This window comes from Pseudophryne corroboree, chromosome 10, assembly GCF_028390025.1.
Source record: "Pseudophryne corroboree isolate aPseCor3 chromosome 10, aPseCor3.hap2, whole genome shotgun sequence".
In the NCBI taxonomy this organism is placed as follows: Eukaryota; Metazoa; Chordata; class Amphibia; order Anura; family Myobatrachidae; genus Pseudophryne; species Pseudophryne corroboree.
Genome location: NC_086453.1, coordinates 298,396,428 through 298,421,329, shown reverse-complemented (window position 1 = coordinate 298,421,329; position 24,902 = coordinate 298,396,428).

The window sequence follows — 24,902 nt, the reverse complement described above, 5'->3', positions numbered from 1 at the left end:
CTTTATTCAGGTTTGTTAGTAAACCCAAAAAGTTAGCAATTGGTCAAAACCATGTGCACTGCAGGTGGGGCAGATGTAACATGTGCAGAGAGAGTTAGATTTGGGTGGGGTGTGTTCAAACTGAAATCTAAATTGCAATGTAAAAATGAAGCAGCCAGTAATTACCCTGCACAGAAACAATATAACCCACCCAAATCTAACTCTCTCTGCACATGTTATATCTGCCCCACCTGAACTGCAACATGGATTTGACCATTAGTGTGGTTTTTTTTTTGTTTGCTAGCAAACCTGAATAACCCCCTATGTACATTAGAACTGACAGGAGACACAGACCTGATTGTTGAGCACACACTTCATGTTCCTTACCTTGCTGACAGTCGGTGCACCTGATGCATTTCTGTTTGCTGTTAGGATACTCAAGAAATGTTCCGTCAGTACATGGTTGGCATATTGAATCCCCTCCATGAGCAGAGCATGCCTGTACAAAAGAATGGCCTAAAAGACATTAAATGAAGAAACATTAAAATTATAGTTTACACAACGGACAAAATCACAGTTAAAATGGGCCATGCTTCTTTCAACTGTCCATGTATTGTAGGAATAACAGCACGTGTAGCCTCACCAGAGGTGTGAACAGGTGTCAGCAGGAGACAAGACGAGAAATATACTACATTTTATAAATGAGTCTGTGTAATGTGTCCCAGCAACAATCCCATAGTATGTACAGTATACAAACTAGAGATGAGCGGTTCGGATTCCATGGAATCCGAGCCTCTCCGAACATTCGGACCCGAGCCATTTGCTGCATTATTTTATGCTGTAGTGTCTGTACTGTAGTGGGTTATGGCTGTGCTGGACAGTGACTGTGTATAGGGGGCACACTACACACTGATGCATGCTGTGCTATACTCTGCTATACTGGCTGTGCTGTGTCCAGACTCCAGAGACTCGCAAGTGGCTGTGCTATATAGTGACTGTGTATAGGTGGCATGCTACATGCTGCTGTGTGCTGTGCTATACTCTGCTATACTGGCTGTGCTGTGTCCAGACTCACTAGTGGCTGTGCTGGACAGTGACTGTGTATAGGGAGCACACTACACGCTGATGCATGCTGTGCTATACTCTGCTATACTGGCTGTGCTGTGTCCAGACTCACTAGTGGCTGTGCTGTATAGTGACTGTGTATAGGGGGAATGATGCATGCGGCTGTGTGCTGTGCTATACTCTGCTATACTGGCTGTGCTGTATAGTGACGGTGTATAGGTGGCAAAATAAAATAAATATATATATATATATATATCAAATGTTTTTGTAGTTGTTGGTTGGTGCAATTATAAGCCCTGTGATCCACGGAGTTGGAACCGAGCTGTAAGATTAAAAATAGAAAAATAAAATATATATAATATATCTATTGTTTTTGTACTGGTTGGTTGGTGCGCTTTACTCAAGTGATTTTGTTCGCTTCACGTGCATAAGCCCTGTGATCCACGCAGTGATCTGCGATTTGACAAATGGATAACTATCGGTTTAGAGAAGAGCAACCAAATACTAGTGCAGCAGCTGCTGACACCAGTCATGATGACGATGCTAGTCCAGCAACATCATGTACTAAAGCTGTTGCTCAAGGGCATAGCAGGTCTAAGTCAGGGCATCTAAAATAAAAAAAACAATATACTGTGTTAAAGAAAAAGACACCTTTTATAAAGGGAAGGTTTGGTGCAGAAAAACATAAAATTGCCAACATGCCATTCACCACACGCAGTGGCAAGGAAAGGCTCAGGCCTTGGCCTTTATTTCTGAGTGGTGGTTCTGCAACTATCAGTGAGGCATCTTCTTCTGCCTCTCATGACGATGCAAGAACTTTTCACTCAGAGTCTAGAAGGGAGTCAAAGAAATTAAAACCACTTAGGCAATAAAACAAACTGTGCGTTCAGAACCATCAAACATTCCTGAGGAACGTTTAGGGGTGTCCATTTTAGCTATGTGTGAGTCTGACATTTCTCATACCTTCCTCATAGAGAAGCCTCTTTCACCTTCATCCATCATTTCTGCACCATCTGCAGAACAAGTGAAGATGGTGATGATGAGGGCATAATAGAAATTAAGGATTCATGTATGAAAGTGGAACAGGATGAGGGGGATAAGTGTGTACTACTATCTCACACTGAGGAGGATACCGATGATGTTGTTTGTGTAAGTTAGCCACCAGTGGCTGCAGTTCTTGCACGTGATAAAAAAGAAAGCCATTGTGATGCCTGGGCATAAAACCAAAAAAGGCACCTCTTTGGTGTGGGATTATTTTTACCCAAATCCTGACAATGTTTGTGAAGGCATCTGCTCCATTTATGAAATGACTGCCCCCGCATTACATTACACACCAGTGACTGACCCCGCATTACATTACACATCAGTGACTGACCCTGCATTACATTACACACCACTGACTGACCCCGCATTACATTACACACCAGTGACTGACCCCGCATTACATTACACATCAGTGACTGACCCTGCATTACATTACACACCACTGACTGACCCCGCATTACATTACACACCAGTGACTGACCCCGCATTACATTACGTACCAGTGGCTGACCCCACATTACATTACACACCAGTGACTGACCCCGCTTTTGATATCAAATATTACAGTAGGGGAGCCCATGGGAAACAGCGACCACAATATGGTCACATTCAATATCAGTTTTCATAAGCAGTCCTATATAGGCTCAACAAGGACTCGAAACTTTAGCAAAGCCAACTTTGACATGATGAAGAAAGCTTTAAGGGACATTGAATGGGAAATTTTGTTTCAAGGAAAAAATACTACGGAGAAATGAGAAGTATTAAAAATGCTGCTCAATAATTATACTCGTAAATGTATTCCCATGGGCAGCAAACAAAGGAGTAATACATCCAAACCAATGTGGCTTAACAAAAAGATTAAGGAACTAATGGGCAAAAAGAGGCGAGCATTCAAAAAATATAAATCATACAGGAAAGTGGAGTCATTCCAGTACTATAAGGATTGTAACAAAATATGCAAAAAAAGAAATAAGAGCGGCTAAAATAGAAACTGAAAAGCTAGTAGCAAAGGAAAGTAAATCAAACCCTCAAAAAGTTTTTTAAATACATCAACAGCAAAAGATGAAAGAAGGAGAGAATAGGCCCTTTAAAGGACAAGTTGGGCATCTTAATCAAACACGATAATGACATAGCAGAAAACTTAAATTAGTTTTTCTCATCTGTATTCACAATTGAAGACAGATGGCGGGATTAACACATAATCTCAGCAACGATAATGTCCTACTACTAAGTGCTTATTTAAGGGAGGAAGTAGTCTGTGACCGATTAAAAAAATTAAGATTAATAAATCACCTGGTCCCAATGGAATTCACCTAAGGGTTCTCATGGAACTACACTCCTTACTAGCAAGGCCGCTACTTTTGATCTTCAATGACTCACTTACATCAGGCATGGTTCCCAAAGGCTGGCGTATAGTGGAAGCAGTGCCGATATTCAAAAAGGAAAGTAAATCCGAACCTGGTAATTATAGACCAGTAAATCTTAAATCTTTAGTGGGGAAAGTACTGGAAGGTATTTTAAGGGATAGAATACAGAATTACCTGGAAGCCAATAAGGTTATTAATAGGAACCAACATGGATTTGTGAAGGATAGATCATGTCAAACAAACTTACTGGGCTTTTATGAAACGGTTACCGTGAACCTTGATCAGGGTAAGCAGGTGAATGTAATCTTTTTAGACTTTGCTAAAGCTTTCAACACAGTACTGCACATGAGACTTATCTATAAGTTCCAAGAACTGGGGCTAGGGAGCACAATATGCACTTGGGTTAGAAATTGGTTATATAATAGGGAGCAGCGAGTTGTGGTAAACGTAACTTTTTCAAATTGGACTGAAGTACTAAGTGGTGTGCCACAAGGGTCTGTACTTGGACCACTATTGTTTAAAATTTTAATAAATGATCTAGCAGTAGGTCTAGAGAGTATGGTATCAATTTTTGCAGACGATACCAAACTGTGTAAGGTTATAAATACGGAGGGGGATGCTGAGTCTCTTCAGAACGATTTATTTAAACTGGAAGCTTGGGCAGCAAAATGGAGAATGAGGTTCAATACAGACAAGTGTAAGGTAATGCACTTCGGTAGCAAGGAAATAATACCACCTACATACTAAATGGGGTAAAATTAGCAGATTCTGTATTGGAAAAGACTTAGGTGTTCACATAGATAACCAACTTAGCAGCTTTACCCAAAGTAGGATTGCAGCAAGGCAGACAAACAAGGTATTAGTATGCATAAAGCGGGGAATTGATGCAAGGGATGAGAGTGTTATACTCCCACATTATATAAATCCCTAGTGAGGCCACATCTTGAATACTGTGCACAGTTTTGGGCACCATACTACAAAAAGGATCTCCTGGAACTAGAAAAGATTTACACTGGAATGTTTACACTGGAAAAAAAGAGATTAAGAGGGGACATTTATTTATTTATTAACAGTTCCGTATATAGCGCAGCAAATTCCATTGCGCTTTACAATTGGACACAATGATGCAACAAAACAGGGTAATAAACAAACAGTCAGAGGTGGGAAATAGGCATTGATACACAAGGAAAGGCATTATCTATTTCATATTTGTCCACCGGATTGCAAAGGTTCTAGTTGGGTTGCATGATATCACTTCACGGCTTCTCTGATACAGCAGTCCTAACTACTTGATAGCAGTGCCCACATTGGGCCATGTAATTTGTCACAGTATGCCTCATAATAAAGGCCATTACTAAAACAGTTCCAGACTGAGAGCTAACTTACCAGGGAGCCACCCCCAGGATCTCCTATTGGCACTACAAGGAACAGCATGCCTTCCAAATGCTGCTCCCATTCAATGCCTCATGCACACAAGCAGACAAACAATTTGGAAGCTGCTCAATCATACCTGGAGATAATTATATATCAGGTGCTGGAAGGGGGAGGGGTCACAGACAAATAAACAAAGAGGAAGGGGGGTGCAAATCCCCACCCCCAAATTCCCTTCCGCACACTGAAATTACCTGTAACCATCCCTGAATCTATCTGGTAATAAAATTCAGAGAATTCGTCACAAATGTTTGCAAACACATGTTTAGCTGCTGGCCACTTCACGGCTTCTCTGATACAGCAGTCCTAACTACTTGATAGCAGTGCCCACATTGGGCCATGTAATTTGTCACAGTATGCCTCATAATAAAGGCCATTACTAAAACAGTTCCAGACTGAGAGCTAACTTACCAGGGAGCCACCCCCAGGATCTCCCATTGGCACTACAAGGAACAGCATGCCTTGAGAAAGCTCCGCCAGCAGTGAAACGCGTTGGTGATAAGCCTGGGACCTCCAAACCGCAAGATTTGCCGGCAATCCATCTCTGGGAACGGTGATCCGTATGGAATAACTTCAGGGAAGATACTGCATCAGGACCTGCCAGGGTTCATTTCCCACACTAATTCCAGCACGGGACAATCAAACAAGTGAGAGAATCCCCATAACTACGGAGTGCTAACCGAGTGGAGGACTCACTACAGCGAACTGGTAACACCGTCTACTCATTTCCCTAGGATAAGGCATCTTGCTACATACCCAGCAATTTAAGATTTTCTTCAACAAATAAGCAGTGTTGATCTAGGCCCTATTTTTTGGAACTTTTAATTAATTTTTTAATTTTTGTTTTGTGGTACCACCAATTTTTACTATTATCTGTTGCAACAGTAAAATGTATGTCAATACACAAGAAACCAATAATATATGTTCATAATTAAGAAATTTCTCATTATTCATTTAACTAGTTACTAGCGCTGAATTACTTTTCATCTACGGTAGGCAAGTGTCCCCATTTTACACATTGCGGCAGAAAAGTGTCTCCATTTTACACATTGCGGCAGGCACGTGCCCCCATTTTACACATTGCGGAAGGCACGTGCCTCCATTTTACACAGTACAACAGGCAAGTGTCCCCATTTTACACATTGTGGTAGGCACGTGTCCCCATTTTACACATTGCGGCAGGCACGTGCCTCTATTTTACACAGTACAACAGGCAAGTGTCCCCATTTTACACATTGTGGCAGGCACGTGCCCCCATTTTACACATTGCGGCAGGCACGTGCCCCCATTTTACACATTGCGGCAGGAAAGTGTCCCCATTTTACACATTGCGGCAGGAAAGTGTCCCCCTTTTACACATTGCGGCAGGCACGTGCCTCCATTTTACACATTGCGCCAGACAGGTGCCTCCATTTTACACAGTACAACAGGCAAGTGTCCCCATTTTACACATTGTGGCAGGCACGTGCCCCCATTTTACACATTGTGGCAGGCACGTGCCCCCATTTTACACATTACGGCAGACTGCATCCACATTTTACACATTCCGGCAGGCACGTGCCCCCATTTTACACATTGCGGCAGGAAAGTGTCCCCATTTTACACATAGCGGCAGGAAAGTGTCTCCATTTTACACATTACGGCATGAAAGAGTCCCCATTTTACACATTGCGGCAGGAAATTGTCCCCATTTTACACATTGTGGCAGGCACGTGCCCCCATTTTACACATTACGGCAGGCATGTGCCCCCATTTTACACATTACGGCAGACTGCATCCCCATTTTACACATTCCGGCAGGCAAGAGTCCCCATTTTACACATTCCGGCAGACAGGTGTCCCCATTTTACACAGTACGGCAGGTGGTGGTGGTGAGGGGGGAGGGAGGGAGAGAGGGAGAGGGGCTGACTTACATTTGAAGCGGTTCTTCCTGCTCTTCAGCCGCCTCTCCCTCGTCTGCGCGGCGCCGCAGCTTGGCTTCCCCTTCTCCCTCCTCCCGAGTGCCCAGCTCGGGGGGCGGGGTTTCGCGGAATGACGCGATTGCGCCGTGACGTCACGACGCAATCACATCATTCCGTAAAACCCACCCCTCCGAGCTGGGCACTCGGGAGGAGAGGGGAGGGGGGATTGAAAGTTCTCAAGAAGTGCTGCTGCGGGCGCCCCGTGCGGTTGCACGGCTCGCCCGCCGCAAGAAACGGCACTGGCTTAGAAGCAGGATTTCCAATCTTGTTGGAAGCATACAGGACACACAATGCTTCAGTTTTCCTAAGTGTAGCCGTTCTGGTGACATAAATCTTTAAAGCCCTGACCACATCGAGAGATTTTGATTCAGTAAAAACGTCAGTAGCCACTGGCACCACAATAGGCTGGTTCATGCGGAACGATGAAACCACCTTCGGCAGAAATTGTTGACGAGTTCTCAACTCTGCTCTATCTTCGTGGAAGATTAAATACGGACTCTTGTGAGACAAAGCCGCCAACTCAGACACCCGTCTTGCGGATGCTAAGGCCAATAACATAACCACTTTCCAAGTGAGAAATTTCAACTCTACCTTCAGTAAAGGTTCAAACCAATGAGATTGAAGGAGCTGCAACACCACGTTAAGATCCCATGGTGCCACTGGGGGCACAACGGGAGGTTGGATTTGTAAAACACCCTTCACGAAAGTCTGAACTTCTGGAAGGGAGGCCAATTCTTTTTGAGAGAAAATTGATAAGGCCGAAATTTGTACTTTTATGGAGCCTAACTTTAGGCTCGCATCCACACCTGCTTGCAGAAAATGGAGAAAACGCCCCAGCTGAAATTCTTCCGTAGGAGCCCTCTTGGATTCACACCAAGACACATATTTTCTCCAAATACGGGGATAATGTTTTGCCGTTACATCTTTCCTAGCCTGAAGAAGTGTGGGAATGACTTCACTGGTGTTGCCTTATAGGTAATTGTCTGCACTTAGTATAATATTAGGGCAATGGATATTGTCTGAATCAAAATATAATTCATTATAAATAGGCGATGTTACCATAGTGGACAGTATACTGGATATATATAGTAAGGAATAGATATGAAATAAGTTTGAATGTATGAGGTAATGTTTAGCTGATTTAAGAGATTAGGTTTGTGTATGTGTTTATATATTTAACTGTATATTTGTGTTTTACAGCAAGATGGTAAAAAAAATAGTGTAGGGAACAGGTTTATTCTGCTCTAGTCATAAATAAGGCCAGAGAGGTTACAGTAAGATCAAGAGTCATTGTAGAGAAAAGGTATTAGGCCATAAATGATAATAGGTATGTGACAGAGCTCTGTTGGTCATTGGAATTCACAGGTGTGCTTACAGTAGATCAGAATCTACTGGTTTGTCTATTGTCCAGTGAAGGTTAAAAGCTAGGGAGCATCAATTAACTACTATGAAAAGAGATCACATCCATTGATAAAACATTGTGTAACCGACCCCAGGAAAACTTGTCAATACAACAGAACTTTGGATGAAAAGACATTCCAGATTTTACAATACTATACTTGCTTAAGGCAGTGTGGACACCACACTTTTATGACACCATGCCTCCGTGAACAGGACACGACAGCCCAGTTCAATGTTTGTTTTATTACACCTTGGAATCTGACAAACCTATAATTACCTATTCCATTGGAAACTATGAGAATATGATAGTTTGAATTGGTAAAATATGAGATAAAAGGACCAGACTTGTAGTTAGGAGTTAGTAAGAAGGAAGAGGGAGAGGGAGAAGAAGAAGGAGAAGGAAGGAAGTCAGTCAGGAGGAGAAGTCATGGAGAACATGCAGAAGGAATGATTCTTGGGATGGCAATCTTTAACTTGCAAGTATACATTTTATGTTAGCAATTGAAACTGTTTGTGAAACTTATGTCATGTTGTTTTATGTTATGTAACGAAGGAAGCATATATAATTATAATTAGTATATATATCACTACTGTGTATATCTTATTCTGTACGATTTGATCTGCCTGTAAATAAAGAATCATATAAAAAGAGCGGTAATATTCAAGCTTGAACTCTCTTTAAGGAATCTTAACTTAATAACTTCATAAGTCATATGTATAAGGACTGCATATATGTATCAGCCAATTAGTTTGTAAGCCTGACATAATATATTTGCAGATATATATGATAAATGCATATTAATTGAAATATATCCATATATTAAATACCATATATGATATATTAAATATTAATATTCATAAATATGATTCCATAAAGCAATATTGGCGACCACGAATTGGACTTGTTATTACTGAATCTGATTATCTGATCTATAATATTTATGAGGAGTAGCAGATGCTATAAGCTGGCTACCAAATCTGCAGAATCACGGTGGGGATGTATCTATGAAAATTTATTACCATTGTGTAATGTCAATTTTGTATTCTGTATAACCTAGGATAAATGTGTTAGTGCAATATACGTTATTTTAACTAACATAATATCTATTAGGAAGCAGCACCAAAGGCTATAAGCCTGCTGGCAAAATACAAGATCACAGTGGAATAGGTTACAAATGAGAATAAAGAATTTAAAGGCCTAGAATAGAAAATGTGCACAGTGGAAAAGAGTATTTCCAAATAAATGTATAAATGTACCAGGTATTAGAGTTTAACCTTAAGACACCGGTCAATCTTAAGGAGAGGATACCTTCAGTACTAAAAACAAAGAATATATAAATTTAGCATTGAAATGTTAAAAATGCAAAAGTTTTCTGTAGCATTTAGAAAAATGCGCAGAACTGCGGCTCTAGAAGCCAAACAGAAATGTAAAGAAGAATCAGGTTCACGTCTTCGTAAGGCGTGCCTGACCATTAATGCAAAAATGCATTCGTTATTTAAGTCCCTTAAACAGAAAAATAAACAGAAAAAGTTTGGGGCAGAAGCGAAAAGCCTGACAGTTTGTAATCAAATTGTCAAGATCTCTGATGAAGAGATAACATCCAGCAAGCAAGCTGAGATAGAAACACCAAACAGGAATAGTGTTGAGGTATGTGAAACTCTGTACACAGAGTCTACAGGAGTCAGAAATGACTTAATCAGTCAAGATCCTAAAATTAAGGAAAGTTACATGTTGCAGGACTGCATCAATGTGCAGCGCATGGAGTCTGCTATGGTCACACAGACCACCAGCAGAACAGCCTCTGTGGTAAAGGAAGAAAGTAGCAATGTGCCGGATGTGTCTATCATCAGACAGCACATTAATGTAAAGGAGGTAGCAGCAATAGGAGATGTCCCCTATACTGTGTCTAGTAAGGGGGAAGATCATTGTAACTCAGATTATGAGTATTCTGCTGAATACACTCTCAGAGTTCCCAATGTAAATGAAGAATTTGTTATGCCCTTAGGCAAAGGTGAATTGTCAGCAGATTTAAACACTGATAGCAGCAGTACAGTGCACACAGGGGTGGGGAAGTTCCCCATGGTGAAAACTCCCATGGCAACCAGAGTTGCAAACCTTGAAATGTATTCACCTGGAAACATGTTTAAAGGGAAAATCCATGAAATTAATTCAGGAATGCATGTTTACAAACAAAGTTCCCAAACTTATGTAACCCCCACAGAGCACTCAGAGACTTCTAGTGATGGTGCAAATGTTTGCATGCTCTCAGAGAGACCACATGCAGAGTGTCATTCTGCAAACCACACACCAATTAACAATGACAAAAAGGATCACCAGGATGAAAATGTTTTTATGCCCTGGTGCCATAACCATTTTATTACAGGTGTGGAAAGACAGAAAGCCCTGGGACCTGCAATACATATTTGGCAAAGTTTAACAAGTTTCTCTCCCCACAAAAGTAGGTTTTTTCAGAAGCTCCAAGATTCTTCCAAACTAAGGAGCCACACCAAGCAGCAAACGCTATGGTTAAAGACAGTCTGGGACCAGGCTGCATCACAAGGGAGTATGGTCACAAGTGAATACGGTAGTATCATTCCTTTACTTGTTAGATCCAATGAAGCCATTGTTTGCTTTGATGTTCAAACAGCCACAGTTTCCAAATTAAACCTGCATCATATCTGCAGCGACAATTGTGCTGTCATTGACACACAATGTGACAGGAAAGATTGGCACAGGCCAGAAACAATTGTTTGTTTGTTATTCAATCGTTAAAAGACACATTTGTAAATTCTGTACCTGATAACATGCAGCAGATAGGACAGAATGCATAGCAAGCTATGTTAAATCACTGTATAAATATCTGTGATAGTCATTGTATGTATTTTTGTTTGATTCATAGTAATCCTGGCAACCTGTATACAGAATGGTGCAAGACTCCAAAAAGACTCCAATTTACAAGGGAAAAGGTCTTCATTAACCCTTTCATCGCTGCTATCCAGCAAAATCTACATAGCATCCCTAAAGACTGATATATGGACAAATCCTCAAGGAGTTTTCCAGTTTCACAAGAAAGGGGAAGGTTTTCATTAACCCTTTCATCACAAGTAATCATTACTTGTCTTTCAAACTACATGTACACTCCCACAACAGTGTACAGCACATCTCATCACTGTGATTATACAGAACTGTCTCATCCCTTCATATACCTTAATCACATATATGTAAACATTTGTCTGAGATATATTTTATATCATTGCATATATACCTTGTAAATATTTTATGTTTTTTTTATATATTACACAATAGATACTACCTATGCTTCCTTCGTAAAAGCTTCAAAAGTAATTAAATATCTAATACAGGATGGTATACCACGTTATAACAAATTGGGCCGAGATTATTAAGTGGGATGAATAATTCTCTTAATAAAGACTGTCACAAGTCTAAGATAATTATTTGTAGCATAACAGGGTCACTGTATATGCACATGGCTGCATATAAAATAATATTGGATGGAATTAGATATATTTAAAGCCATTCCTAAATGATATTTAATATCTGTTTGAAGCAAAATTATATTCATTTATTGTATTGATAGGATGTTACTATATACACATCAAAAGCATTTTAAATAATTATTAGTCAAAATATAGGTAGGATAGAAAACGCCTTTATATGGGTTAAACTGGTATAAGTTTATGTAAGATTGAGATGTATAAATAGGTACAAGGTAGAATAAGGAGATTTAAGACTGCATGGTAATTTATTCAGTGAGGAAATACAGAACAGAGTAGGTGTACTACTCACAGCCATTTGTGGTACTATTGCCCGAAGACAATTAAGACCTACTATTAACAAGCAAGGAAAGAAAGAAAGAAAGAAAAAAAAAAAAAAGACTGTTTCATATATGCCTGTTCTATTCAAAATCACAACCTGTTTGTGCAAAAGCAATATGGACACTGGTCACAACTGCGGCATTGGATAAACGCAAAGGAAACAGAACTGCTAAAGACTGTATAAAGACTATTACTATTACTGAGGGTCGTCACAAGTACTGAATGTTCAAGACACAGCACTCGACGTACACAGCCCTCTGCCTCAAACAGCGAAATGGCAAGCAAAGGAGCAGCTGCTACGAAGAATTCTACTTCTAGTAATGGTGCAAATGTTGCAAACGCAAGGCCATAATGCAAACGCAAGGCATCTCCAATTGCAAGCAAACCACGCAGATGACAGTCTTATCCCAGTAAATTGCTACATACAAGAACAGCAAAAATGTCCAAACGTACTGATCCAGATACAGAAAAAAGGTCTACAATTGGGCTATGGTATTCCAAATGTCTGTAGAAATTAGTTTTCCTCATGAATACTGAATAAAAACCTCAGTTTTGTCTGCTTTAGTTAAAAGTAGAATAAGGTTAGGTAAGCTAAGAATTTTTAGAGATTTTTAAAATCATAATGGTTATTATTATTACACTTATGGTATATATTATGGTTACAACGAAAGTTATGTTTGAAGGAATATTTTGAAATGTATTTGGAAGCAATTACGCTAGTTTAATGTGTGGCCAATCAAAAGAATTTCTCATGGCCACAAGGGGGCGACTGTTGCCTTATAGGTAATTGTCTGCACTTAGTATAATATTAGGGCAATGGATATTGTCTGAATCAAAATATAATTCATTATAAATAGGCGATGTTACCATAGTGGACAGTATACTGGATATATATAGTAAGGAATAGATATGAAATAAGTTTGAATGTATGAGGTAATGTTTAGCTGATTTAAGAGATTAGGTTTGTGTATGTGTTTATATATTTAACTGTATATTTGTGTTTTACAGCAAGATGGTAAAAAAAATAGTGTAGGGAACAGGTTTATTCTGCTCTAGTCATAAATAAGGCCAGAGAGGTTACAGTAAGATCAAGAGTCATTGTAGAGAAAAGGTATTAGGCCATAAATGATAATAGGTATGTGACAGAGCTCTGTTGGTCATTGGAATTCACAGGTGTGCTTACAGTAGATCAGAATCTACTGGTTTGTCTATTGTCCAGTGAAGGTTAAAAGCTAGGGAGCATCAATTAACTACTATGAAAAGAGATCACATCCATTGATAAAACATTGTGTAACCGACCCCAGGAAAACTTGTCAATACAACAGAACTTTGGATGAAAAGACATTCCAGATTTTACAATACTATACTTGCTTAAGGCAGTGTGGACACCACACTTTTATGACACCATGCCTCCGTGAACAGGACACGACAGCCCAGTTCAATGTTTGTTTTATTACACCTTGGAATCTGACAAACCTATAATTACCTATTCCATTGGAAACTATGAGAATATGATAGTTTGAATTGGTAAAATATGAGATAAAAGGACCAGACTTGTAGTTAGGAGTTAGTAAGAAGGAAGAGGGAGAGGGAGAAGAAGAAGGAGAAGGAAGGAAGTCAGTCAGGAGGAGAAGTCATGGAGAACATGCAGAAGGAATGATTCTTGGGATGGCAATCTTTAACTTGCAAGTATACATTTTATGTTAGCAATTGAAACTGTTTGTGAAACTTATGTCATGTTGTTTTATGTTATGTAACGAAGGAAGCATATATAATTATAATTAGTATATATATCACTACTGTGTATATCTTATTCTGTACGATTTGATCTGCCTGTAAATAAAGAATCATATAAAAAGAGCGGTAATATTCAAGCTTGAACTCTCTTTAAGGAATCTTAACTTAATAACTTCATAAGTCATATGTATAAGGACTGCATATATGTATCAGCCAATTAGTTTGTAAGCCTGACATAATATATTTGCAGATATATATGATAAATGCATATTAATTGAAATATATCCATATATTAAATACCATATATGATATATTAAATATTAATATTCATAAATATGATTCCATAAAGCAATACTGGGAATACCCTTTCGGCTAAGATCCGGCATTCAACCGCCAAGCCGTCAAACGTAGCCGCGGTAAGTCGTGATATACGCACGGCCCCTGCTGTAACAGATCCTCTCGTAGAGGAAGAGGCCAGAGATCTCCTATGAGTAATTCCAGAAGATCTGGATACCAAGCCCTCCTCGGCCAGTCCGGAACAATGAGGATCGCCTGAACCCTTGTTCTTCTTATGATCTTTAGCACCCTTGGTATGAGTGGAAGTGGAGGGAACACATACACCGATTGAAACACCCATGGCGTCACCAGCGCGTCCACAGCTATTTCTTGAGGGTCCCTCGACCTGGAACAATATCTCTGAAGTTTCTTGTTGAGGAGAGACGCCATCATATCTATTAGAGGAATTCCCCAAAGACTTGTCACTTCTGTGAAGACCTCTTGATGAAGACCCCACTCTCCTGGATGGAGATCGTGTCTGCTGAGGAAGTCTGCTTCAAACGATCAAATGAACGTTTATGTGACCCCGAAGGGGTCTGGACCAGTGATAATAATAATAATAATAATATACTTTATTTGTCATTTACAAAATCGACAACGAAAATGTGAATGAAAAGACAATAGGAAGCTCATAAGCCATAAAAATAACAGTAACAGTTTGATACATCTGGAAAGCAATTGCAAACCTACTGATCGTTTAGCAGCCGGATAGCAGTTGGAAAAAAGCTGTTTAGCATGCGGTTTGAATGAGCACGGATACTTCTGAACCGTTTTTGGGATGGCAATCTTTCAAAGATCAAACAATTTGGATGACTCTCATCAGTGAGTATACTCCTAGCTTTCCTTAGTACTTTTCTAGTGTACAAGTCTTTCATGCTAGACAGAGGTACCCCGATGGTCCTGCTGGCAGTTTTAACCACCCTCTCACAAGCTATTCGTTCTGCTGCAGTGCAATTTCCGAACCACACTATCATCCCATAAGTTAAAACGCTCTCTACTATACTATAATAAAACCTAACCAAAGTGCTTGTGCTTGAACAAACAGCTCTAAGCCTCCTCAAAAAGAAAAGGCGTTGCTGCGCCTTTTTAATCAGAAAGACACTGTTTGTAGACCAAGTTAGGTCATTTGTAATATATGTACCTAAAAATTTAAAAGATACCACCTCCTCTATCGGTTTTCCATCCAAAAACACAGGAAATAGTGGTCTGTTGCAACCTCGCCTAAAATCAACAACCATCTCCTTTGTTTTAGATGTGTTTAAGACCAAACAATTTGTGTTACTCCATTTTAGTAAACGTAAAATTTCCAATCTGTAAGATGACTCGTCATTTCCGCTTATCAAGCCAACAACCGCTGTGTCATCTGCAAATTTCACCACCCTGACAGAATCAGAGGCTGAGAAACAGTCATACGTGAATAGAGAGTACAATAACGGGCTCAGAACGCACCCTTGTGGAACCCCCGTACTTAAGCAAATCTCACTAGACACAAATTTACCAAGCTTAACTACCTGCGGCCTTGCTGTCAAAAAATTTAAAATCCAGTTGCACGTAAACCCGTTTACGCCAAGATTAAAAAGCTTGGAGACTAAAGATGTTGGTACAATAGTATTAAACGCGGAACTAAAATCCACAAATAAAATTCTCACATAAGTCCCTTTCTTCTCTAAATGGGTCTGTGCCTGATGTAAAACAGTCAGGGCTGCGTCCTCTGTAGACCTATTCTGCCGATACGCAAATTGAAAAGGATCAAAGTTTGCAGGAAAATGGGATTTTATATGTTTTAACATCAGCCGTTCGAAGCATTTCATAACTAATGAAGTTAGCGCGATGGGCCGATAATCATCTAAGCACTTTGGTACACCCTTTTTAGGTAAAGGGATGATTTCTGTGTGCTTAAAACACTTGGGTATTTTACAGACCTGCAGAGAGATGTTAAATAATACTGTGAAAATCCCAGCTAATTCATTACAACATTTCCTAAGGACTTTCCCATGAATCCCATCTGGGCCAGCGGATTTGCCCGTACTAACACCTCTTAGACACTTCAACACCTCTTGCTCATCCAAGACTAACGAGGCCTCCCCAGGTCTAATCCCAACTGCTTCAACACTGGTTGAATCATGTCTGTCAAATCTTGAATAGAAGACATTTAAATCTTCGACCATAGTACTATTAACTGCACTTGACACCGCCTTTCTAGGTTTATAGTCTGTAATATCTTGCAGGCTACGCCACATACTCTTAGTGTCGTTGCACTGCTTTAACTTGACCTCCATTTCAGTTGAAAATTCCCTTTTTGCCTTTTTTATCCCTCTTCTCAAATCTGCTCTGGCCCTTGAGTATGCTTCCTTATCCCCTGTTTTATATGCTGTGTCCCTTGCCTTTAACAATAAGCGGACTTCGGAGTTTAACCATGGTTTCTCGTTCGCGAAAACCTTAAAGCACCGCTTAGACGTGACACTTTCAGTGCAGCAATTTATATAGCCTATCACCGAAATAGCTAAAAGATCAATATCAATGGACCCGCTCCTCGAGGACTCCTCAATTAACAACTCCCAATTTGTAAAAGCTAAAGAGTCCTGGAGCCTTTCTACCGCATTTTCCGGCCAAACAGTGATAGTTTTCATTGTGGGCCTAACCCTTTTTACCAGAGGTATATACTTAGGGATCAGGAACAGGGAAACGTGGTCTGATTTCCCAATATGTGGGAGGACAACAGTCTCATAAGCAAGATCCATATTTGTGTATACCTGGTCTAAAATATTGTCGCCGCGTGTTGGCACCTGAATGTTTTTATAAAATTTAGGTAAGACCGACTGTAAGTCAGTCTGATTAAAATCTCCGGCAATAATAAAAGCGGCATCCACATATTTAGCCTGTAAACTAGTCAACCTGTCATATAAAGTGTCTAGTGCATAACCTGCAGTGGCTTGCGGGCAAATGTAAACAGCCATAACCAAGATAACAGAATATTCACGGGGCAAATAATAAGGCCTGCACTTAATCACTAAAAATTCTAAATCCTCAGTGCAATAAGATTCAACAAAGACAGCATTTGAACACCAAAGCGTATTCACATAGATACAAACCCCACCGCCCCTACATTTCCCCGATGCATCTGTTCTATCAGCTCTAAATAAAATTTTGTCCGTGAGTCCCAAAGCGGAATCCGGAACGGACGCAGTCAACCATGTCTCTGTAAGAACTAACAAGGAGCCATTTTTCAGGCACCGTTTGCATGCTATTTCTGCTTGAAAGTCATCCAATTTATTTATCAGGGAACGCACATTTGCCAGGAATAAACTGGGCAAAGGGGGCTTTATGGGACAGAACTGTAGTCTCACCCTCACTCCTGCCCTCTTTCCACGCTTTTGCCGTCTTTCTCTGCGTGGACACCGCTTCCAGCCTCTCACGGGATTTAGATGCCATCCTGGATTTTCCTGTCCAAAACCATGCCCAGCTCTCCTCTGTCTGTGGCTGTTTGAGTAGTATCCGCGATGATAGTCTCTCCCCCGGCCATATGATCTCTGCCCTGGCAGCCCTCGATCATTCCGGCTCACATCCACAGAAGGCACTCCCCCCTCCACAGCCGCCGCAGCAGAGCCCGGGGTCATGGCCTCATCCGCAGCAGCAGCAGGATCACAGGAAGCCGCACCCGGAAGCACTCGCGCCGCACCAGTCCTGACGTCCTCACCTCCCGCTGTTCCAGCGCCCACGGGCCGGAACACACCGTCCACAGCCTCCAGAGTGCCTCGTCCCGCAGCTCCACGACCAGCCCAGGCAGATCCAAGCACACCGCCACCCTCCGCACGAACACCGGTCCCGGCTTCAGCGCCACCGTCCTCCACGAGAGCACCGGCCCCGGCTCCAGCTCCAGCGCCACCGAGTCTCCCTGCACCTCCACGGGCCGCGCCATCACCACGCCTGCACCACCGATCTCCGTGCACACCATCTCCTCCTTCACCCCACAGACCAAGCAAGGCCTCTCGGGGATAGGTAAGCCTTGTTGCGCTACCCTGGGGGGATAGTACAATCCAGATGCAGCACCATGCCGCTACAGTCCTCATAGCAGAGGAGCTCCTAGCCGCTGCGTCTGAACGCGCCGCCATCTTCCGCCATAACACATCCTCCACAGATTTCTTCCATGCCTGGTTCTGAGATTCAGATTTATCCAATCTCTTATTAATAAGAGCCACATTAGCATTCAAGACATTCAACACATTTACCCAATCAGGAGTCGGCAGTGCCGACACGGTCACTCCCACAGCCATTTCTGTCCCTAACACAGTCTCCTCTTAGGTAGAACACTCAGACTCAGACATGCCGACACACGTGTACTGACACCCACTGAAAGTCTGTCAGAGAAAACACAGAGGGAGCTTGCCAGCTCACAACCCAGCGCTCAAACCCAGTACTGAAACCTGTGAAGAGAAAATGGCGCTGAGAGCTGTGAGGGCTAAGCCCCGCCCCCTCAATGGCGCGCTTCAGCCCGCTATTTTATAATATAAAAACACTGTCGGGGGTCAGGATGTTGTGCCTTGGCACATCTTCTCCACTTTGCCAGCTTGTATGAGGATTTTTTATGCCAACCAGGGTGCCCCCCATCCCCACGCCCTGCACCTTGTAGTGCTGCTGTGTATGGGAGCATGGCGCACAGCGCGATCGCTGTGCGGTACCTCAGAAGCCGTCACTGAAGTCTTCTATCTTCTTCTACTCACCTGTCTTCTGACTTCTGGCTCTGCAAGGGGGGTGACGGCGGGCTCTGGGAGTGAACCCCTAGGCGTACCTAGTGTTCCAAACCCTCGGGAGCTAATGGTGTCCTGTAGCCAAGAAGCAGAGCCTTTGAACTCATTAGAAGTAGGTCTGACTTCTCTCCCCTAAGTCCCACGATGCAGGGAGAATGTTGCCAGCAGTTCTCCCTGAAAATAAGAAACCTAACATAAAGTCTTTTCAGAGAAACTCAGAAGAGCTCCCCTGTGTGTGACCAGTCTCCCTGGGCACAATTCTAAACTGGAGTCTGGAGGAGGGGCATAGAGGGAGGAGCCAGTTCACGCCCATTCAAAGTCTTAAAGTGCCCATGTCTCCTGCGGATCCCGTCTATACCCCATGGTTCTTGAAGTGTCCCCAGCATCCCCTAGGATGTATGAGAAATCAGGTTGGTAACTACTATTAGCCGGTGGAAATATTAAGTTTGAGGTGGCGAGATGACATCCAAGATGAAACAGCAGAGAGGCATACAGTGACCCTGACCAATACAGATGGTGACAAATCTGGGGAGGATAGGTAGATTTGAGTATCATCTGTGTACAGATGATACTGAAATCCAAAAGAGCTGATTAGTTTACCAAGAGATGAGGTATAGATTGAGAAAAGCAGAGGACCTAAGACCAAGCCTTGTGGTACTCCAACTGAAAGAGGTAGCGAAGAGGAGGTGGGTTCAGAGAAGCGTAAACTGAAGGAGCGATTAGATAAGTAGGATAGGAACCAAGAGAGGACTGTGTCTTTAAGACCTAGGGATTGTAGTGTTTGTATGAGAAAAAAATGGTCAACAATGTCAAAAGCAGCAGAGAGATCTAGAAGAATAAGAAGAAGTGAGTAATGGCCGTTGGACTTTGCAGTGACTAGATCATTCACTATTTTAGTCAGTGCTGACTCTGTGGAGTGCTGGGAACGAAAGCCTGACTGAAGTGGGTCAAATAAATTGTGTGTTTTAAGAAAGTGTGTGAGGCGAGTGTAGGCAAGTCTCTCAAGTAGCTTGGAGAGGCATGACAGCTGAAAGATGGGACGGTAGTTTGAGAGAGTGTTAGGGTCAAAATTTTGTTTTTTTTCAGAATGGGAGTAATCAGAGAATGATTAACATTTACAAATATATAAGGGGACAATATGCAGAGCTTGCGGAGGATCTGTTTTTGATAAGATCGACACAGAGGACACGTGGACATCCGCTTAGGTTAGAGGAGAGGAGATTTCGCACACAGAGGCGAAAAGGTTTCTTCACAGTAAGGACAATACGTGTTTGTAATTCCCTGCCTAAGAGAGTAGTAATGGCAGACTCAATCAATACTTTTAAGATTGGGTTAGATAAATTTCTAATGGATAAGGATATACAGGGTTATGATGGGTAGATCACGCACTATAGTTTATAAAAAGAGGAATAAACATAACGGCCGACATTCACAACAGATAAAATTAGTCGTAAAAATAATACAGTGTAGGAGACCACAAATAGGTTGAACTCGATAGACAAATTGTCTTTTTTCAACCTCAAAAACTATGTTGCTATGTTACATTACACACCAGTGACTGACCCTGCATTACATTACATTAAACATCAGTGTATATATATATATATATATATATATATATACTAGGTGCTTCATCGCGCCCTACGGGCGCTCTTCACACCGTCGCAAGGGGCTACGCCCCCTTAACCCTTGCATGCCTTTCTGGGGTTTAATATTTGTATTATATGGAGTATTACCTGCATTCCTTTGTTAGTGGTTAAATATTGCACAATGAAAGGGCGTGCGATGGTGAAGGAGGCGCAGCCCCTTGCGACGGCGTGAACAGCACCTGCAGGGCACGATGTACAGAATGTAGCGGGTGCGGGGGGGACTGCGGATTGTGTCTGTAGATGCTGCGGGTGGAGGGGAGGCAGAAGTGGGGGTGGGGCCCGGATGGGGAAGGTTCGGGAGGTGCTGCGCGTGGGGGCGGGGCAGAGGAGTGGGGGATGCAGATGGGGGAGGGGTCCGGAGGCACTGAAGGTGGGGGAGGGGCAGGGGTGCCACGGGTGGGAGAGGGGCAGGTGTGGGGATGTTGTGGATGGATGAAGGGTTCCGGAGGTGCGGTGGGATGGGAAGGGACGGGAGTGCCGGGGGTGGGGTAGGGGACCGCAGGCACCATGGGTAGGGTAGGGGCAGGTACGGGTGTTGCGGCGGATGGGAAAGGAGGTCCGGAGGTGCTGCAGGTGGTGGAGGGGCAGGTGCGGGGGTGCCATTGGTGGGGGAGGGGTGGGTGAGGGGGGGACCGCTGATGGAGGAGGGTGTCTGCAGATGCTGCGGGTGGAGGGGGGCAGGTGTGGGGGGAGACATATAAGGGGGGTGAATGGTGGAAGGGGCCTGGAGGTGCTGTGGGTGGTGAAGGGGTGGAGGAGTGGGAGCCACGGGTGGTGTAGGGGGTCTGGAGGCACAGCATGTGGGGGAGGGGTGGAGTGCCGCATGTGGTGGAGGGGAAGGTGCAGAGGTGTGGTGCATTGGGGAGAGGTCTGGAGGCGCTGCGGGTACTGTATATGCCATAAAAGGTAGTTGGAGGGTATGCAGTAACAGAACCAGGACAGGGGTGACAGGGTCAGTACAGGGTTGACGGGGCCAGGACAGGGGTGACGGGGCCAGGACAGGGGTGACGGGGCCAGGACAGAAATGATAGGGACAGGATAAGGGTGACAGGGCCAGGATAAGGGTCAAAGGGCCAGGATAAGGGTGGCAGGGCAAGGCCAGGGGTGACAGGGACATGACAGAACACAGGGCACGGGAGAGATTGGTATTAGGGACAAAACAGTGGTGACAGACAGATGTGTCTTACCGGAGTCACTGCTGCTGGCTGCTGCTGTTCCACTCCAACCTGTTGGGATCTGCTGCTGCTGGAGACTTGGCATGGCTGACTCTCTCAGGCTGGATTCCTGCTTCCTCTGCCCGTCCGCATCCCTCCCCCCCTCCTCAGTCACACACCGCAGACCTCGCGCAGCTGCCGGGCACTGTGGTAAGGTGAGACTGGAAATGACTGGTTAGCCCCCAGGAGACGCTGCGGCTGGAAGGAGGAGGGGGTCATAGCATGCACGTGGCGCGGACCTCACGGCTTCCGGGCACTGTGGTAAGGGGAGACTGGGAGTGACTGGTTAGCTCCCAGGAGACGCTGCGGCTGGAGGGAGGAGTGGGTCAGAGCCTGCAAGCAGCTCGGATTTCTGTAGCGCTACCCGCCAGCTAAAGTGTGTGAAGGAGCTGGGCGCACCTCACTGCGGGTGGCAGTGCTGCAGCTAGCGGTGGGGTTGCCGGGGCTGGAGATAACAGAGGCAGTACGGAACCTGCACAGCGGCAGGTGCCCCACTAAACTGCAGCTAAGAAGTGTGGAGTGTGCTAGAAAGTGACGCTCCTCCGCACCAGAGAGACCCTGCTGAGTATGCCGATGTGGGGGGTCAAGCACACAGTGAGCCGGTGCCCGTCTGTCTGTATGACATACCCCTCACACACCCCCATACCTCCCAAATGTCCCGATTTTCGCGGGACAGTCCCATTTTTTGGGGTCTGTCCCGCTGTCCCACCCGCGGGTCGCAGTGTCCGGCGGTGGGGGGGGGGGTGGGGGCAGTTGGAAAGCTCCTGTACTCGCTGTTCTGCTTAGCAGAGCAGCGGTGAATAGTGGAGACAGAGGGAGAGGGGGCATCAGGGGGTACGGATTAATGGGGGGGTTCCAGCAGCAGAGCCGGATTAAGGTGGGGGGGGGGGGGGGGCAGGGGATACGTACCGTTGGCCCCACAGTTTTAGGGGGCCCCCCGGCTGGAGTAGCTCTGTTCCAGCTCAGAAGCTCCCCCCCCCCGTCCTGCCAGCAACAGCGGCAGCATTTGTGCTACAGTCAGCACACGCTGCTGCATATTGGCAGGTCTGTGGTGTTGCAGGGAGGCAGCAGTCTCCCTGCTTTCTTCTCCCTGTGCGGGTGTGTAGGGGAGAGCGACCACCTCCTCTGGATTTAGCCCTAGCTGAGGGGCCAAAATCCCATCAAAAAATAAAAAATAAAAATAGAAATTTGCATAAGGGGGCGTGGCCACGCGGGCCGCGATTAGGCCACGCCCCTAACCCACAGCAGGCACAGCAATGAGATAGGGCTCCCCTGTCACAAGTGCCCTGGGCCCCCCTGACTCATAATCAGCCCCTGGGAGCATGCCAGCAGCTCACAGAGCGCTGGGCATGCTCCCTCACTGACGAAAACGGGGCCCTCCCGTGAAGCCACGCCCCCTTTTCGCCGAGTGTTTTTCCCTCCTTCTGCCTGGATAAAGCTCCTGCAGAAAGCTGGGAGGTCTGCACCCCTGCCTGTGCCATGCCCAATGCCCATGCTATCTGCTTCTGCTCCTAGTCTCCTGTAGATTTGGCCAGATCTCTGTGACTCATTTGACTAACTCCGCCCACTGTTGTAACTCCGCCCAGCATTAGCAAATGAATCACAAGGTCACAGAATAGGGCTATTATATAGGAGATATATATATATTTTGTGGAACAGCGTACAGGTGCGCTCCACGGTTTTTGCAGATAGTGATTTCCAGGAGTGTACTCCAAACGTTTTATCAGCACCAAGTCTTTGTTTCAGACTGCAGCTACCTCTTAGAAAATCCCGGAATCCCATTCCTAGGACAGAGTTTTCGGATCTGTCATTAATCAAGGCAGTGAGTAAATCTATTATACACCTAATCAAACTTAAAATGAGGGATGATTTGTATAGTTCTAAGTGTCATGAAAAACATGCTATCTTGCACTGTATGATCAGCGGTGCAAATTTCGTATGGATTAAAGAAAAGGGTTATGAATGAAGTCAGCAATATCCGTTTTAGAAGAGCACTAGGGCTTTGTATTAAGAAAGATATCTAAAGTAATATCAGATAAGAATGAGGGGTGAAACCTAGGTTTTCATTTTTGGCAAATAAAGAAAAGAAACTTTCTCTTTAAGAGCCGTTTATTAGTAGATTCAGAGGATGGTCTCTCAGAGACTGATAAATACAACAGTTAAATCAAACTAATTAAGATATTTCTCTTTCTCCAGTATCAGAGTATAAAACTGTGGTCTCAGAGAATAATTGCAACAGTGTTGTAAATTAATGTTGCTATATGCGTGTAAAAAAGATACACCATACCTCCCAACATGACCCTCCCCAGGAGGGACAGAATGCTCTGCTCCTGGACTTCCCTCTTAATGTATGATTGCCATCACCTGTGGTGAAACACCTTTCTTATCCATTTACCTGTTCAAAACAGGTGCCAGCAATCATAATTTAAGAGGAAAGTCCAGGAGCAGAGCATTTTGTCCCTCCTGGAGAGGGTCATGTTGGGAGGTATGGATACACTATGAAAATAACTGTGAAATGATTGTAACTTTTTCCTGATTGTCAACCCAGGTTTTGCTAGTAGCTAAGACAGCGGGTAAACATATAAAATCTGTTTGAATTGTTTAATGATACATGTTTCTAATGCATTGCTGCAGGCTGATAATGAAGTTGCAGGTTGAAAAGAGATGTAAAACACCTGAGAAAAGCTCTAGCTGAACTACTAAAGCCTGTTACAAAGTATATAAACCTGTATGGATGTCTTCGATCATGTTGCCTGTGGCAACTATATTTTGTCTGTTTTCTATTTTATATTTGTATATATGTGTTTTATATATTGTGTTAAATAAGCAAGTCTGAAACTGTGTAAAAAGGTTTTTAAGTGCACAGGTGCACCTAATGCTTTGAGTGCATTGATTGGCTGTTGCCGGTATAAAGTAGTAGCTCCCGTCACCAAGGCCAACCCTCTGACGAAGTCTTACGACGAAACGCGTTGGGGCGGAGCCTGGTGACGTGACTTTAGCATCCTGAAATCGTCCTCCTCCCCGTGCAGACAGCAGCGGTGTCCCGGCGTGCTGAGGATCGTTAACGTGAGGCGGGCAGCACGAGTACCAGGGATCTGACGCTGGATCGGCGGTTGGTGGAGGCGATACCAGG